Source organism: Tympanuchus pallidicinctus, unplaced genomic scaffold, assembly GCF_026119805.1.
Source record: "Tympanuchus pallidicinctus isolate F22 unplaced genomic scaffold, pur_lepc_1.0 scaffold14, whole genome shotgun sequence".
Taxonomy (NCBI): Eukaryota; Metazoa; Chordata; class Aves; order Galliformes; family Phasianidae; genus Tympanuchus; species Tympanuchus pallidicinctus.
The window spans coordinates 16,246,589-16,263,705 of NW_026294659.1; the positions used below are offsets into that span (position 1 = coordinate 16,246,589).

A 17,117-nucleotide genomic window follows, 5' to 3' on the forward strand; every position below is an offset into this window, starting at 1 on the left:
AGCAAATAGCTTTTGCTGTACTATAGTTACGTAGTGGAGGGGAGAAAGTAAAGAAAAAAGCATAAGAAGCTGTCTGTGAGCACCACAGTCAAAAAGGGAGGAGGTGGTGCTCCAGGTGCTGAGCAGAGAGTCCCCTGCAGCCTGTGGAGACCATGATGGAATAGGTATTTCCCTGCAGCCCATAAACAGTCCACAGAAGAACAAGATCTATGCAGCCCATAGAGGACATCACTCCAGAGCAGGTGGATTCACCATGAAAGACTCATGGAAAGGCCATGCCAGAGCAAGGACAAAGTATCAGGGAGAAGCAGCAGCAAAGAAGAGCTGTGAGGGAGTGACCACAGACTCTACTGCAGAGGAGGCAATGCAGAGGAGGAAATAAGTGGGAGGAAGGTGTTTTCATTTGCCCTTGTTTCTCACTGCCTAAGTCTATTTGAATTGATGATCATTTCCCTTCAGTCAAACCAGTAACTGCCAAGGCAAACAAACAAGCGATCTCCCTGTCTTTATCTCAAGAGCTTTTTCATCCCATTTTCTCTCCCTTTCCAGCAGAGGAGGGGAAGTGAGAGAGCAGCTGGATGTGACTCTAGCAACCAGCCAAGGCCAACTCATCACAACATGGCAACCTAGAATCATAGAATCACAAGGTTGGAAAGGACCTACAAGAAACTGGACCAAAGTGCTCTGTAAACAGTAGCAAACATAAAAAGTCATCAATGCTACATTTGAGTCAAGTAAGAGGTAACAATTTGTGTTTAAAGAAGGATTAAAGAAGAGAACATTGTCGCTTCCCTACTTCAAGTCAAAAACCCACATGTACAACATCCTCTAATAAGGAGCAGCTGAGGAAGCTGGGATTGCTTAGTCTGGAGAAGAGGAGGCTCAGAGGGCCTTACTGCACTCTACAACTTCCTGAAGGGAGGCTGTGATGAGGAGGGATTTGGCCTCTTCTCCCAGGCAACAAACAGGACCCGAGGAAATGGCCACAAGTTGTACCACAGGAGGTTTAGGTTAGACATTAGGAAGAACTTTTTCTCTCAGAGTGGTCAGGCACTGGAATGGCTGCCCAGGGAGGTGGTGGAGTCGCCGTCCCTGGCAGTGTTCAAGAGGCGTCTGGAAGAGGAGCTACGAGATGTGGTTTAGTGCTTGTGGTAGCAGTGGTAATGGGAGGATGGTTGGACCAGATGATTTTGTAGGCCCTTTCCAATCTTGTGATTCTATGAATTCAGTGATACTTCTCAGACTCAAATTGAAAATGACCTAGAAGCAGACACCTTCAGAAGCGCATTTGGAGAGCTATAGCTATGAAACAATACAATATAGTCCCTTGTGAACAGAGAGAACATACTTGAGTCTAAAGCAGCTGACATATTACAAGCAAGCTACTGAAGCTTCATTCCTTTTACAGAACAGAACATTTAGTTACCACTTTACTTGTGATAAAACTTGGAACTCCCTCTCCAAGAGTAGGATCAACAGTTACTGGCTTAACAGAAAGTGAAATTCTTCTATAACCAACCCAATTGAAGCAAATACACATCCTAACATTTCCATCAAAAGCATCTTAAGCACAACAGGTGAAGTCTGAGTCCTCGTTGGGATAAAAGATTCTTCACGAATTTAGATGCAAGCAAAGAAACCAGCTTGCTAGATAGATTAATGGTAGTAATAAGGAGTTTAAAGGCAGCAGTGAAATTACAGAAACAGAAGAGAAAAAAGAAAACTTTGCATATATTTCACTAAAGCAGAAGTGCAAGTATTTATGTAACAGATTGCTTCAAACCACACGCACTGTGAAGTTAAGGTTTTCCCCACTGCAAATAGAAATCTTACAAGTGGAAGTAAGAATTTTACTGGAAGAACTGAGAGAGCTCAGATTCTGTGAAAAGAAGCTGAATGTCGCAATCACTATCCCAAATCAGCACTTTCTAGCTACTGATCAGCTGATTGGGATCACTCAAACATGGGACCATGAAGTTCCAGGCTACAAACACTGCATTTCTGTCAAGAGACAGGAATTATTTCAAGTCTGTTCAAGAAGTAACCAGAATATTTTCAGGATGCAAGCATTTATAGATGACAAAATGGCTCCTCTTGATAATACAGGTGTTATAGGGAGATAATCATGTGCCAGGCATTTCTCAGGCTCAATCTGAAAAGCAGGCTACTTTGTTATAGTCTTTCTGTAAATGACTGGGGAAGCACACATGGTTAATAGTTCTAAAAAGAGCAATTTCCCTGGACTGCAATGTTTTAATATCTCCTTGAAAACCACCAAACTTGCAAGTTTTAAGAATGTTAGCTATTAATCAGTGTCCAACTACACACATAAGTACAGTCCTGCTCACACATTATAGCATAATCCTTATTCATGGAAGCTGCCTGATGGAAATACTTCAAACAGACAACCTGAACTCTGTGTGTCCTCACACTTGTCCCCTCAGCAAAGGCACATACAAAAAAAATGTAAGTGAAGAGATTAGACAATCATATGAGGAGTAGGAAACGGAAGGTCAACAAACAATAACAAGAAGCCTGATAACGGCCTGACTTGTGGCCTCAAATGGCCACAAGTTGTGACAGAAGAGGTTTAGATTAGACATAATGAAAAGCTTTTTCTCTCAGAGTGGTCAGGCACTGGAATGGCTGCCCAGGGAGGTGGTGGAGTCGCCGTCCCTGGCAGTGTTCAAGAGGCATCTGGATGAGGAGCTGCGAGATGTGGTTTAGAGCTTGTGGTAGCAGTGGTAATGGGAGGGTGGTTGGTAGCGAGGGTAATGGGAGGATGGTTGGACCAGATAATCTTGTAGGTCCTTTCCAACCTGGTGATTCCATGATTCTATAAAAGCAGGAAGGGTACGATGGTACAGAAGACTTCACGGCTCACCTGCCTTGAAGTTAAAACATAATTACCCCCATTCCTACAACAAACTCCTAGACCTCTTATTGTGCATCTTATTCTATTCTTAAAAGGATTAACTTTCCCAAGTTTTATATTTCTGAAATCATTCAAATATACTCAGAAGATGATCTTATTGCCTAGTGATGACAATATAGTGATTTGAAGATAGCACTTTTTTTCAGGATCTAGTTTGCCTAGAGATTAGAAAGTAACACCACCGACAAAAAAAATTCAAGCAGTCAACAGGCCTGTCAGACCTCTTCTTTTTTCCACCTTCTCTCACAATGTAAGCCTTGAAAAAGGGACACAGTTGTTGAATTGGAAAAACAACTAGTTTCCTCGCTGGTTTCAAACTGGATAGAAGATATACACTGGGAACGACCAATATACAGGTATGTCTCTAAAACCAGAAAAATATGCCGAGTCCTTAGACCTCAAGACAGCTCTTCATTTCTAATCCGACAACAATTTCAGCATAGAATATGCAACCAAAGCTCAGAAAGATTCTGAAATAAACAGAAAAAACCACGTGTATATATTTGTAATAAGATTGAAAACATTCAACTGTGTGTAACAGGATTGCTATACATACTCCGCTCCAATGGAAGTATTCCATTTTTTCTCGTTGTTCAGTTGACTGTAATCTACTAAACTAATCTAAGTAGTTTGCATAAGTCACTCTGTTTCCAGCACAGTGAGCGCTGTATCCATGGCAGACATCTGTCACATCTAATTCACTCATCACTTCTCACAAACAGAAAACAATACTCTGATAAAATTTCTTCCAATAAACAGAATGAGTAAGCAATGTTACTTTTTCAACATTCTCCACTTCTTGGTTACTTAATCAGGCACACAGTATTAATACAGAAATAAAATAATATTGCTAGGTATAACAAATGCTTGGGAAAGGGGGAACCTCATTTTATTGTAATAATAAGAGCCCACCTCATTTGGCTACCAGGATTGCATATGCAGGTCATTAATCAGGCACGCACACACACACACACACACAGAGGAAGATGCATTAGAAATCTGTGATTTAAGATTACCAACTACATTTATTTATTCTAGCAGCCACAAATCTTAACATACCTTCATGTGAGAATAATAGATACAAAACGTTTCTACTATTTATGGTACAGGAGGAATCTATGTATGCAGACTTACAGCTCATACTTGCAGTAGCAGATAAAAACCTAACAGCCAAATGATTACAGTCACCATTCATTCAACTGACTTCAGCAGGAACCTACTGCAGCTTGTAAGGTGATCTCGCTCTGAACAGGACTAAATTTCTTAATTTGGTATGTTAAAAACAAGGACAAGTGTACCTTGAAAACCAGGTCTTATGACTCCAGCAGAAGATACCATGCAGGCCACACTCTGCAGCAGAGACATCATACAAAAAGGTTTGTGGACAGCTGTGAAGGAAGCTTGAAAAAGCAGAGGCTAGCGTTACAGAGACAGTACATTCAGCACCAGCTTTTTAACACACACTGGCTAGCTTCTGTACAGCACAGCATAGTCTAAATGCTGGCAAGCAACAAGATGTTAAAAATACATTTGGACTCTAAAAATACATTTCTGATTATTTACCTTCTGAGTTAGGACACGAATATGAAATCTGAGTTTATACTGAAGCTTCTATGCCTTCTCCAATCATTCAGATAAGTTACCTTCTAAAACGGCAAGTAAGATTTTCCTCTTAACCATCTGTTAGGCTAAAGACATTTAACATCAAAATGAAGTTGACATCAGAACAATGAACACATGCCTCATCAACAACTTGAGTGCTATTTAACCAGAGGAGACACTAAATACAGCAAATAGGACAGTACAGCATTTTCTATTAGACACATTCCATTCCCAAGTTGTGAACAGATGTAACAGGTCCCATTAAGCAGAAAATTATGAGAAGTGTGGGACAGAGCAAGAATAAGATTGTTAAATTAATTTTCTCTAGAAACCCAGTGGTAATTAACTTTCCGAAAGCTCCAGTGCTATTTTCTGTCACTTTTGAGGCACCAAGACACACAGGTTTCCAAAGAAGCAATCACATAAATCTCTAACAAATCAACTTTACCCTCTCACATAAATAAGCAATGAAGTACCCCCAGAAATAAAATAGCAACAACATGCTTCAGCTCTTGTCTGCTTAAATACAGTTGCTGACAGAATCAGAACCCAAGTACTCAAAATACTCCTTGAAATGCACAGCTGTTTTAGCACAACTTTTAAGCAGGAAACACCAAATTATGCAAGAAAAAATTCCAGGAAGAAGTGCCAGTTCATGTGCTCTAGGAAGAAAAAAGCAGCAGCAAGTAATCCTCAAAGCCTCTCAGCAAGCATTGCCAAGAGATGCACTGACATTCTAGACTGAATAGACCATTTATACTCCTGTTTTTTCTTTTTAATCCTCCAGTTAACAACTTCCAAGCCAACTGTCCTGAGCTACAGGAGTTCACATACATAGCAAGAATTCACATTCTTACTTTAAAAACCTGCTGAAAAATCTCACTAATTATTTGACTGCCACTCTGACTTTCTTCTCTTAAACGCTAAAAACATGACAAGAACAGAGAAAAACACAAATATCTGCCATATACATTTCTCTGTCTACACTGGATGTGGTGCTCAGGGACATGATTTAGCAGAGGCTTGTTAGAGTTAGGGTAATATGGTTAGGTCATGGTTGGGCTTTTTGACCTTTAAGGTCTTTCCCAAACGGAGCAATTCTATGATTCTATTTATAATCATTAGTTGCACAGCTGAGAACTGGATTGCTTGAGCAGTATTCCAACAACAAAAACCAGCACCTTCAAGATACAAACAACAGAGAAAGAACTTTGCAGTAGGCCCAGCAGAAAAAAAAAACCAAAAACCAGCATTTTCCCACCCTGCTGTCATTCCTTTAGCCTTTTGAATAGCTCCTGATGGCTTAGCAGCCCAAAATAAGGCCTTCGTAGAGCCCTCAAGAACTGCGACTGCCTGCAGCCAGCACACTGTCAAACCATGCAGTGTTGAAGTCCTCAGAGAACTGAAAGTACCAAGAGGAACAATCAAGTTGAGTAACAGTGAAAGCATAGGGCATTATCAAGAAGATGCAATACCTCAAGAAAACGTATTTTTTTTTAATTACTGAAAAACATTAGCAAGATCTACTGCCTAACAAGAGCAAAGGAAGCAAGAGACAAACTTTCTCAAGCGGCACATCACAACTACAGACAGAAGAGACGTGGTGGGAAACATCAGACCACACAGAAATCAGCAGGTTTTCTGTTCTACTTATCTATTCTCTTATTTCAGCCTATTTTGAAGCTTGCATAGTTTTCATGGGCTACCATTTTCTGGAAAATTCATTTCATTACTGACTATTAAGAAAGCTATCAGCTGGCTTTTAAACTACCTAGAATATTAGGACATAAGATATACCTGCCTGAATACCAAACAGGCATTACAACAACACACATAGCTTACACCAGTCACAAGATAACACACATGGACAAACTGGGCAATTGCCTACACTTCAGGTTGATTTTTTTTTTCCTAAAAAGTGAAAAAGCTTTGATTACAGATCAAATCTTCAATATTTCTCTTTTCTAGAAGACTGCACATCCCAATTTAATTGAATCGTGGAAAAGATTCTTTTTGTGAAGTAAGAATTGGTCAGCTTTAGAAAACAGCAATTTGAGGTTCATACAAAGATCATACGAAGATTGGGTGACTGCAGATACTCCAAGTGATCTGTAACAGTTGCAAGGCACACCTAATTTTCTTACTGGTCTCAGTCCAAAGTGAAGTATTGCAGACCCATAATTGAAACTGAGTTCAACTTCATTTCTGAGATACTTATCTCTAGGTTGGCACATCAGCTGAACAGACACACAAAGACCCAAGAAGGAAAACAAGCCATAACACAAAAACGCTGCAGCCTGGCCAAAAATATGAGTAACCAGATACACAGTGCCAAAGGTCACAGCATCCACCAGAGGTGCTGCTCATGCAAGCCATTGAAAAACAGAAATAAAGAAGTTCCACAAAAAGGCACTAAGCCAGCATCTCCCCGAGAGAGAAAGAACTTACCGCATTTTTTCAGTTACCTTGCCAATAATCTCCCCACTGTATCCAACCCACTAAACATTAAAATCTGGAAGAGATATAGTGATTCTATAGCAACCAGCTGCTGAAATATTTTTCAAAGAGAATGAACTGAATAGAACTGCCAACTACTTTCCCAACAAATTTAGTCCATTCCTAGTGGGAGCAGGAAAGCATGTTCACTGCCGTGAATCAAGATCCAGTGTAAATCTGAGGTCATTACAAAACTGGGGGAATATAAACCAATTCAGACATTCAGGAATAGGTAAATATACAAACTGTAGGTAGGCAAATTGCCATTACTAGAGGGACAGACGTCACTCTATAGGCCTCTTCTTCAGATTAGCAATTCTGTGAGATCTTTTTTTCTGTACTGGTTACTCCCATCACCAGCAGGCCAACTTTACAGATCCATTCATGCCCCTGTAAGAGTCTATTCAAGAATCTTCTGGAAATATAAAGATACACACAGCCACGTGAACACATCAGGTCCCCAGCAGCAGTTACACATGTACATCACTTGGGTTCTACAGTCTTTCAGAGAAAGCACTATTTCAGTAGTCCGTTTTCAGATGCAACCATTCACAGAATCACAAAATGGCCTGGGTTGAAAAGGACCACAACGATCATCCAGTTTCAACTGCCCTGCTGTGTGCAGGGTCGTCAGCCACCAGACCAGGCTGCCTTGAATGCCTCCAGGGATGGGGCATCCACAGCCTCCTTGGGCAACCTGTTAATTATGTTAATCTTTTCCATTATCTACACAAGGATAGGAACTGAACTCAACAGGCAGATGCTTAAAACATCATAGTTAAAACAGAGTCCTATTTTTCCTCTTCATCTAGGTTTCTCGCAGTGTAGTCTTGTTAACTAAGCGCTTCATCTCTTTTCCCCAGCTGTAGAGCACAGCTCAACTAAGTGCCTTGTGTACCTCTACTTCAGAGAGATCCCTGTGCATCATCCCAAAAGCCAAGAGCTTCTTCTTTTACATGGCCCAGCACAGAACCAGAAACTGCTCTTACTTACATTTTAAAGACTATAACCATACTGAGCTTGGAAACCTGTACACAGCACTATTTGTAGCCTTTCCCCATTCCCATCCCCCCCTTCCTGAATCTGGGAAAAGATAACAAAGCACAATAATAAGCCTCCACACAAAAAGAAATTTCACAAGGCTTTTGGTATACAGCTTTCCTAAGTTTCGTTTCTGCATACAAAGTTGTGCTGTATCAGCATTCTGTATTCATGATGCTGACACATGTCTGAATTTTGGTGGGGGGGGTGTTTTTACTTTTATTTTTTAAATAAGGGAATTAAATTTCTGTCACTTCTCAAGCAGAACACCACATTTTGATGTTGAAAATGGGCATCTAAGAGATTCAGCATGAAGATATTTCGTGTATATATTCATGAAAGATATTTTAATGTAGCAGCTTCCCTGTCCCATTCAGCCTGCACTCTGCCTTTCCTAACAAATCCCTGATGGTCTACTTAAGAATTGGATCAAGGTAATCCAGGAAATGCAGGAACTTGATGCTGCTTTAGCAAATTCAAGGAATTCTAGGAATTAAGCAACTTCAGCAGAGATCCCCATCTTCCTTGGTTCTGTGGTATAGCTCTTTTCTGCTCAAAGCATGTACAGCAAGGAGAAAGAAAGCAAAGTGATTTCTGAAGCTTCATGCTATTTCTGATCACAGAAACATTATAATCTATCAGAACCACTTCCAATTAGGAAGGGGGAAGAATCCTCTCTATTACACCGAAGTACTTGAAACTCTCTGAAAAAAAAAAAAAAAGAAAAAGAAAGTAGCACAATAGGCAGAGGGTTTATTATTCAGCTATCAATGAAGCCTACCAAGCACCCAGAAACAACTACCAGCTGAAAAGACTACAGTCTTTCAGCCTGCTGAAATTTCAGCTAGCATGTCATCCCTGGAACACGTTCAAATTCCTCAAGCCAGCAACTAGCAAGAGCCAAAAACACCAAAAGGTCAAAGCTCCATTTCTCTTAGCCTTGTCTCCTAGCTAGTGATGAGACCAGTAAGGAAAATAAATAAAAATAAAATAAAAAATCCTATGTACACCTGCTTTTCTTAGCCTTACAGTTCTCCTTCCTCAACAGGAATTGAGAAGGCTGCATCGAGACACAGTAGCACAGTAGAACTCGCCCAGACTCAACCACCTGCCCTTGAAATTTGGAGTTCCAATATTGAAACTTTCTTTTCCTACTTTCAGCAGAAACAGTAAGAAGTAACAACAGAAACAAATGGAAGTGTCTAAGTACCCGGAGATGCTACATCACATCAAAAGTAGCCCTTGTTGTACAAAGGCTGCATTCAAACTAAGATGCTGTAAGATCAGGTGATGTTCACATGAACCAGCTGATGGCAAGTTTCCTCCTTGTTGCTGTAAAGAAAGATTTCATCAAATATTTTCAATCTGTCCCATTTTTCTCCCACAGCACATTTAGCTCTGCTCTGGGAGCATTAAGACGACCTGACACTTAGCCAGATGCACGCACACAAGAATACTGTGCTGCTTTTACTAACCCCAATATTACTTCTTTTCCTCCTTATTCACACACATCAAACACCACCAGCTGGCTCAGGACTCCAGGATTCCAGCATAAATTTAGCTTTATTAATGAACGGAGTTTAAAACCTATTTCATTAGCCCATAGTCTTCACCAAGATCTTCCTCACAGCATAATCCAAATCTCAAGTAGAACAAAGAGATGGAAATAAAACTGCTAGATTTCTTAGAACAAGAACTGGAAGGGGTACCAAAGAATCAAGTTCTATGTAAAGTTCACAGGATACATCAGGTAAGTTCCAAAAGAGTGGATGGGTCATTTTTTCTTCACCTGTTTCTTTGGAGTGAAGGAGAGGTGGTTGTTTCAATTTACAAGATAGCTTAACTTAGTAACAACCCAGACTTCCTCTTTAAGTAATCCCATTCTTGCTTACAAATTCTAAAATAGAAGCAGATTAAACTCTTTGAGTTAAATTCACCCAACTAGTTAATACCCATCATCAAGTGTTTAAGAAGCTATGCAATAGCATTTGTCCACATCCTCAAGAGGATATTTCTTTTCCCCTTCTATTTCCAAAGTCTCCCACAGCAAAACTGACTTGCATCATCTACAGACAATGCAAGTTGCATGCCATCCCATCACATTTAAGCACTGAGTTTAAACAGTACCACCAAACATTCTTGGGTCTTTCTTATGGAATCGGTTCATTTCCACATTTGATACCTTAAATTCAGCACTGAGTCCAGAGGATTTCATATTTTTGTTTCACAAGAGTGGATTCCAGTTACTGTGCACAGTTCATCCATCTATTTTGATCGTGTAAAAAAGGGTGACTAATCAATCTAAAAAGCATGGAAGAGAAAATGTTGCACAAGCCTTAATGCCATTCAGATTATTCCAGTAAGAGCATAATGAAACATAGCCTGAGCCAGGACACTTGTTATGAGCAAGACTGACTTAAAGATTATAAAAGCATAACAGCGATAGGAGTCCACAACTTTGTTTTCACACTGACTAAAGAGCTCTCCTTTCAAAGTTCAAGATCACCCTCTTTGTACTACACCACCACTGCACTGAGGGATTTCAGCCATGAGTTGACACTGAGGACTGCCAACAGCACCAAAGCGGCCGACTTCTCACCACAGGCAATCAAAGCTCATCCTTGGTGCCAGCATTACACCAAACACAAACAAGGAAATGACATTTGTCATCTTCCCCTGCCCGTATCATCGTACAGATTGCCCTGAAGCAATATCATTTTATTGCAACCTCACACCACTACAGTGAACACTACACTGGATTTCAAATGAGCTCTTTTCTACCTAAATGATACTGTTTATTCTCTTCAGTTGACAAAGAACTCATTACAACATACAATCACCTCTTTTATCTACGCGAACCATTTGAGGAAAATAATTACAATTTAGACAGCAGTGTTTTCCAGAATTTGGTCTTTGCAAACCTTCATACAGAATTACAGCATCATTTAAACTCCCATTTAATTTTTCCAAGTGCAAGAATGCTCCTGAAAGTCCAGCAAATCTTGAAAGCTGCAAAGATATAACTGTATTAAAAGGATAAACTGAAGTTAAAAGAAATTCACGAATGTAGTAGAAGCAATTTTAAGAGCCCACTGTCCTGCAGAACAGCATGACAGAGTCCTAAAACGGGGCAATTCCTCCAGCTGACCTTACTTACACCTCTCCTACAAAGCAAAACCAGGTAACTGAGGTTCTGTCTAACTCTCCATTAACTGTGGAATCCCCACAGAACCTGCACATAGCTGAAAGCCATGTGTCTGTGAGGAACTCTTCACAGGTGCATCTATATTTGGTGACATTCTTGTCAGCTCTCAGCTCTGCATGGCTACAAGCACGTGTTCACACTGAACAGCTTGCAGGATCAGGGATTAACAATGTGAAGCTGATGTCTAAACAGTGTAATATAACTGGAACAAGGCAATTGAACTGACCTGTTCAGCCTTTATCTTCTTTCATTGCAGGACTGCCAGAAAAGCCAACATTGAAATTTTGACAGATCCCACCATGACCTGTTAAAAAATATGTTAAGTGTTGCCTCTTACAACCAGATTTACAGGCCAACGCATATTGTCTTGTGCTTGTGAATTTCAAATATAAAGCTACAATTAAGTAAAAATACATGTTTCATAGACAGTTATGACAATTTTTTTTTTCTTTTTAGTAAAGAAAGGATAATGGGAAAACACAAACTTCGCTACATTGAACCTTTAGAGTTTTCAAATCCCTCGTATGCATGAAAACATAATCCACAAGCACTACGTATCCAAAACACAAGGTGTAACATAACATGAAAACTGCCATCTTTGATAAGAATCACAGAACCCTTAGGGTTGGAAGGGACATCTGAAGGCCATTTAGTCTAATTCCCTACAGTGAACAGGGACACCACAGCTACATCAAGTTGCCCAGGGCACGATCCAGCCTCATCCTGAAAGTCTCCAGAGATGGGGCATCAATCACATCTCTGAGCAACCTGTTCCAGTCCCTCATCATCCTCACTGAAAAAGATTTCTTCCTTATATACAGCCTAAACCTCCCCTCTTTAAGCTTGAAGCCATCTCCTCTTGTTCTATCACCACACAACCTGCTAAAGACTCTGTCCCCTTCTTTTCTGCATTAAACACTGAAAGGCTGCTATCAGGTCACCTCAGAGCTTCGTGTTCTCCAGGCTGAACAGCCCCAGCTCTCTCTCGGCCTGTCAAGCATCTGAATGACTCTGCATAAATTCAATTTGATCTTTTGAAGTTACACGTGCAGCTGATCTCGTACAAAACTTGTTCAGCTCAATGGGCACCCAAGACTCTCCTGCTTTGTAGAGACACATGACTGAATTAGCCTGCTGGTAATCACTACTGGATTTCTCCTTCACAGTTCAACTGGTAAGGCAAAAGAAAACATGATTTTTAAAGTGTACTAATAACATATCTATGAATTGAACATTTATACAAAGCAAGTTAAACTGTATCTTACAATACAAACAATGCAAAGAAAACTCCTGTCCAATTGTTTACAGCAAATCAGTGATATGTAAGTCTACATCATTTCAATGCAGATGGGATCCCATCAAAATACAAAAGAAAACCTGGACTCTTGAGCCAACAGACCTTCAGTGACATTATTTTCATAGCATTTCTAGGGCCTGCTTCATCCACACTATTAATACTGAGAAATGTGAGGGAATATAGAATGGCCTGGATTGAAAAGGACCACAATGATCATAGTTTCAACTCCCTGCAGTGTGCAGGGTCACCAACCAGCAGACCAGGCTGCCCAGAGCCACATCCAGCCTGGCCTTGAATGCCTCCAGGGATGGGGCATCCACAGCCTCCTTGGGCAACCTGTTCCAGTGCCTCCCCACTCTCCGAGTCAAAAACTTCCCCCTAACATCTAGCCTAAACCGTACCATGAAGCCAATGATTTTCAAGGATAGCCACAACCCATAAGACTTATTCCAGAAAATCTATAGTATCTAGACTTCAACTGCCAAAACTGTGGTCACTGCACATATCCTGTGGGCACACACAACCACAACGATGGGGGGGGAGGTTGAGAAGTATTGTGAAAGAGAAATGTGCTGTAGGGATTTAGGTTTTAGGCAATTAAAAGTACTATTGTTTTGAAAGTCCAAGCACTTTTTACAGATGCACAACTGTTACAACAAGTTAGCATTAGAGGAAAAAAAGGAAGGTGACCTCAGAAACGACGCTAGCATTTATCTTATAAACAACACTTGAAAAAGGAAACTGCAAAATCCAACGCATGCAAGTTTAGTATATTTCATAAGAAAAAAAATAAACTGAGTATTACCATTTCATCTAACTTTTCTGCATCAGAACACATCTTTGGCAACAGAAATAAAAGGAAGAATAGAAAAAATTCTTCTTTTTCTGGTGAACTGGCAGGATCTCTCTGTTCACTCCTCCCCAAACACAAGTATTTTTATGGGTGGTCACATTCTATACTGGTCAAAATGTCGTACTGATACTCCAAAATACATTGACAAACTCCAGTTTCAATTACAAAAAGGCCTTTAAGATCAGAAACTAATCTCTCCTACACAAATGGTGCCTGCTCTGCCAAGAACGCAACCACCTCTACCTCCTGCACACACTTGTAGCAATCCAGACAAACTGACTGTAGGCAGGGGGATCAGCTCTGCATCCACACGCACCTTACCTTTTTTTCATAGAATCACAGAATGGCCTGGGTTGACAAGGACCACAACGATCATCCTGTTTAACCCCCCCTGCTGTATGCAGGGTCGCCAACCAGCAGACCAGGCTGCCCAGAGCCACATCCAGCCTGGCCTTGAATGCCTGCAGGGATGGGGCATCCACAGCCTCCTTGGGCAACCTGTTCCAGTGCCTCACCACCCTCTGTGTGAAAAACTTCCTCCTAACATCTAACCTAAACCTCCCCTGTCTCAGTTTAAAACCATTCCCCCTTGTCCTATCACTATCCACCCTTGTAAACAGCCATTTTTGTTTTTGTATGAAGGATCGGGAAACAGCGTCAGGAATTCTAATTGCCAGTTGCAATATGTCACAACATACCTACAGCAACAATAACATTCAGAAATAATCAGTGGAATCTGGTATACTATTCTTTAATTTCAGAAAGAGTGCTCTTTAATGCAGGGCAACTACTTCTGGCACATACCATACTGAAATTTTGGCACCTCACAGAAAAGTTTTATGCATACAAATAGTGTATCATTAGACCTCAGACTAGACCAAAGTTCTAATTGTCTCCTCTACCAGCCAATTTCATGCTATGCAAGTAAAAACAAAACCAACTCTGGGAGTAGGGGCCATTTCAAGTTCAGCAGCTGCATTAAATACAATAGCAACAAGCGTTCAATGTTCCTAGCAGACTACTTGGGTAGAAGCTATGCTGGCTTTATTTTAATGGTAAAAAAATTCTCATCTCTTTGGTTCCATGCAGATTAATTTCTGAGACGTGTCTACCTGAAATGCATACTACAAACACATCTTCCCGCTTAAGATTTATTCTACTGCACCTATTACTACAAGCAACATAAGCACATGTTCAAGGCTGGTACTCTCAATTATCATTTTTTTCCCTCTCCTCAAACCATTGCTGACACTTTCATTTCAATTCTTTGCTTTTCATCCCATACTACAAACAGAAATTCTTATTTACCCTGGTGTTATCCTACCAAAAACTAAAATTACAATCTATGGTTACAGCACAAAGGTAGATCAGAAAAGGCTATTTGGCATCATCATTCACAATGATCTACTTGCCAGATTCGCATTCTTTCCTGAATCCAAATCTAACCTAATTGCATGATTAGAGGTATTAACAAAAGAGTACGCAGATTTCCCACCAGCTAACTACAGCAGCAATGGACAGAATAAGCACTTAACTGTATCTTAGTTGTCATTCCACTGAACAGCGACATAAAGGAAAATTAAAGAAAAACAACACAACTCCTCTGAAAACCAACTTATCTTACTGTCTCCGGTTCCAGATATTACAGTGGGAGTACCAGGACTGAAAGGATAAAGTGTGGTTTGAGAAGCAAGTGCAAAGAGCAACCCGCTTGGCTCAGATGAAGTCTGAGCCTAACACACTGGAGAAACTGTTCAGAAACAGTTCATCTGTACGAAACATGACCCTTGTAAGGCTGCCAAAACCAGTGAGGGCATACAAGTGCTAATCACGCGAGCTAAAATGGTCCAAGCTGATTGCCTAAATGTGGATGATCGCCTCGCCTAAATGTAAAGTTAATGAAAAGAAGGCAACTGTTCTCCTTACCAATAGGCAACCAGCACATCTAACCCCCACCACAGGCAAGTACAACTCCTGGCTGCTGCAGCTGGGAGCCTGAATACAGCTGATATAAGACTCCTCCTTCAATACCATACCCTCCTAATGAGGGCTTGGGGGAAGCAGTGTGCTCATTTCACAATGGAAAGAACTCAGCAATCAAAACTGCTGCGTTAGGAACTACACTATATAAAAATGCCATCCAGTTGCATGCATTGAGGGAGGTTACAGGTGACTAGAAACAAAAGGAAGAAGGTTAGGACTCAGCGTGCAATAACACTGCACAGCCCAACACTCTCCAGAGTCATCAACATGGACACCGAGAGTCTGTTTATTTGACTGAGGAGAAAATACACATATGTGGAGGTTTCCATTAAATACATTTTTTGTTAAAATACTTAACTATCACCTTAAGCATATATTGCCATACTAGATATGAACAAACAGCATATCTTACAGCTATAGTGCAGGGTCAGAATGTCCTGATTTGGAAGGGATACATAAAGACCACTGAATCAAACTCCAGACTCCACACAGCACCACCTAAAATCAAACCCTATGTCTGAAAGCATTGTCCAAACGTTCCTCGAACTCCTGCACATGGGGCTGTGCCCACTGCCCTTCACCTTTGGTGAAGAACCTTTTCCTGATATCCGATAGGGGAAAAAAGGGCAATGGAAAACAGGCTTTTTCCCTACCCTAAGAAGTACCACACCATCATGTATGGGATGCCACTTATTTTAAAAGGAAAAAGTATTCATTCCACATTACTCTCCTACATCCACAGATGCGATTCCCTGCAATTCCCAGAGTTCACAACACCGCTTTCTATGACCCAAACCATCGTTCCTTCCCAAAATAACGGAGCGGTCAATTCAGAACAAAAAGGAAAACCTGTCCGGAAAGTTACCGACACCCAACGAGAAACCGACAGACCGAACCCCGACGGCGCAGCACCGTCCTCCTCCCGCGGTCCCGCGCTCCCTCGGTGCCGTGCCTTCGCCGAGCCCAACTCCGTGCGCGCAGAGGAACGCTGCCCCTGGTCTCCCCCCCCCAAGGCGCGATGGCTGCCGTGTGACCGAACAGCGCACGCCAACCGGCACCGCATCGCTCCGCTTCCCCCCGCCCAGGCACGGCCGCAATAGAAAGAACAAATACAAAATAAAAAATTAAAAAAATAAAAAAATAAAAAAGAAAGAAAAGAAAAGAGAGAGATAGAGATAAAGAGAGGCCAGCCCGAGGCCGGCGGGCAGCGGCCGCTCGGGGGGCTCCACGCACCGCGCTGGGGGCACGGAGGACGGAGAGGGCAGCGAGGCGCGTGTCAGCCCGGCCGCAGCGGGCGGAGGCTTTGCGGGGCAGGGGGCGCCGCTGTCCCCACCGCGAGGGAGGGTGCGAGCGCCGGCAGCCGTCGGCCCGAAGCGAGGCGGTACCCCCTCAACCCGTACCTCATATCTGCGCGGGCCGCCGGGCCCCGCTCACACCCATGGCGACGGCGGGGGGGATGGAGGAGCCGGAGCGGCGCCCGCCACCGCCTCCGCCAGGCGCACCATCCCCTCCCGCAGCCTCCTCAGCCGCCGTCTGGCGGGCGGCGAGGGGAGGAGCCCGTACCGCGCTCGCCCTCCCAGCCGCCGTAGTGACGCGAGGCCGCGGCCCGCTGCTCAGCCCCGTGACGGGCAGGAGATCGCCGCCAATCAGAAGCTGCGAACTCCGCGGGGACTCCGCCTCCGCCGGCCAATCGGGTTCGCTCTCG

At 42.1% G+C, this 17,117-nt stretch overlaps 1 protein-coding gene across 6 annotated transcripts in view; it reads right to left on the bottom strand.

Moving 5' to 3' along the window:
• ITSN1 (intersectin 1) overlaps nucleotides 1-16,943 on the bottom strand; it is a 120,934-nt gene extending 103,991 nt beyond the window's left edge. For 3 of the 6 annotated variants that reach the window (XM_052673858.1, XM_052673856.1, XM_052673853.1), the window contains exon 1: nucleotides 16,813-16,939. The gene's annotated coding sequence lies outside the window, so the exon portion shown is untranslated. Of the gene's footprint in view, nucleotides 1-4,233; nucleotides 4,336-11,505; nucleotides 11,584-16,812 lie in introns of all 6 variants that reach the window. The other 3 variants (XM_052673855.1, XM_052673854.1, XM_052673857.1) reach the window with 3 other exon arrangements.
• Nucleotides 16,944-17,117: the final 174 nt, after the last annotated feature.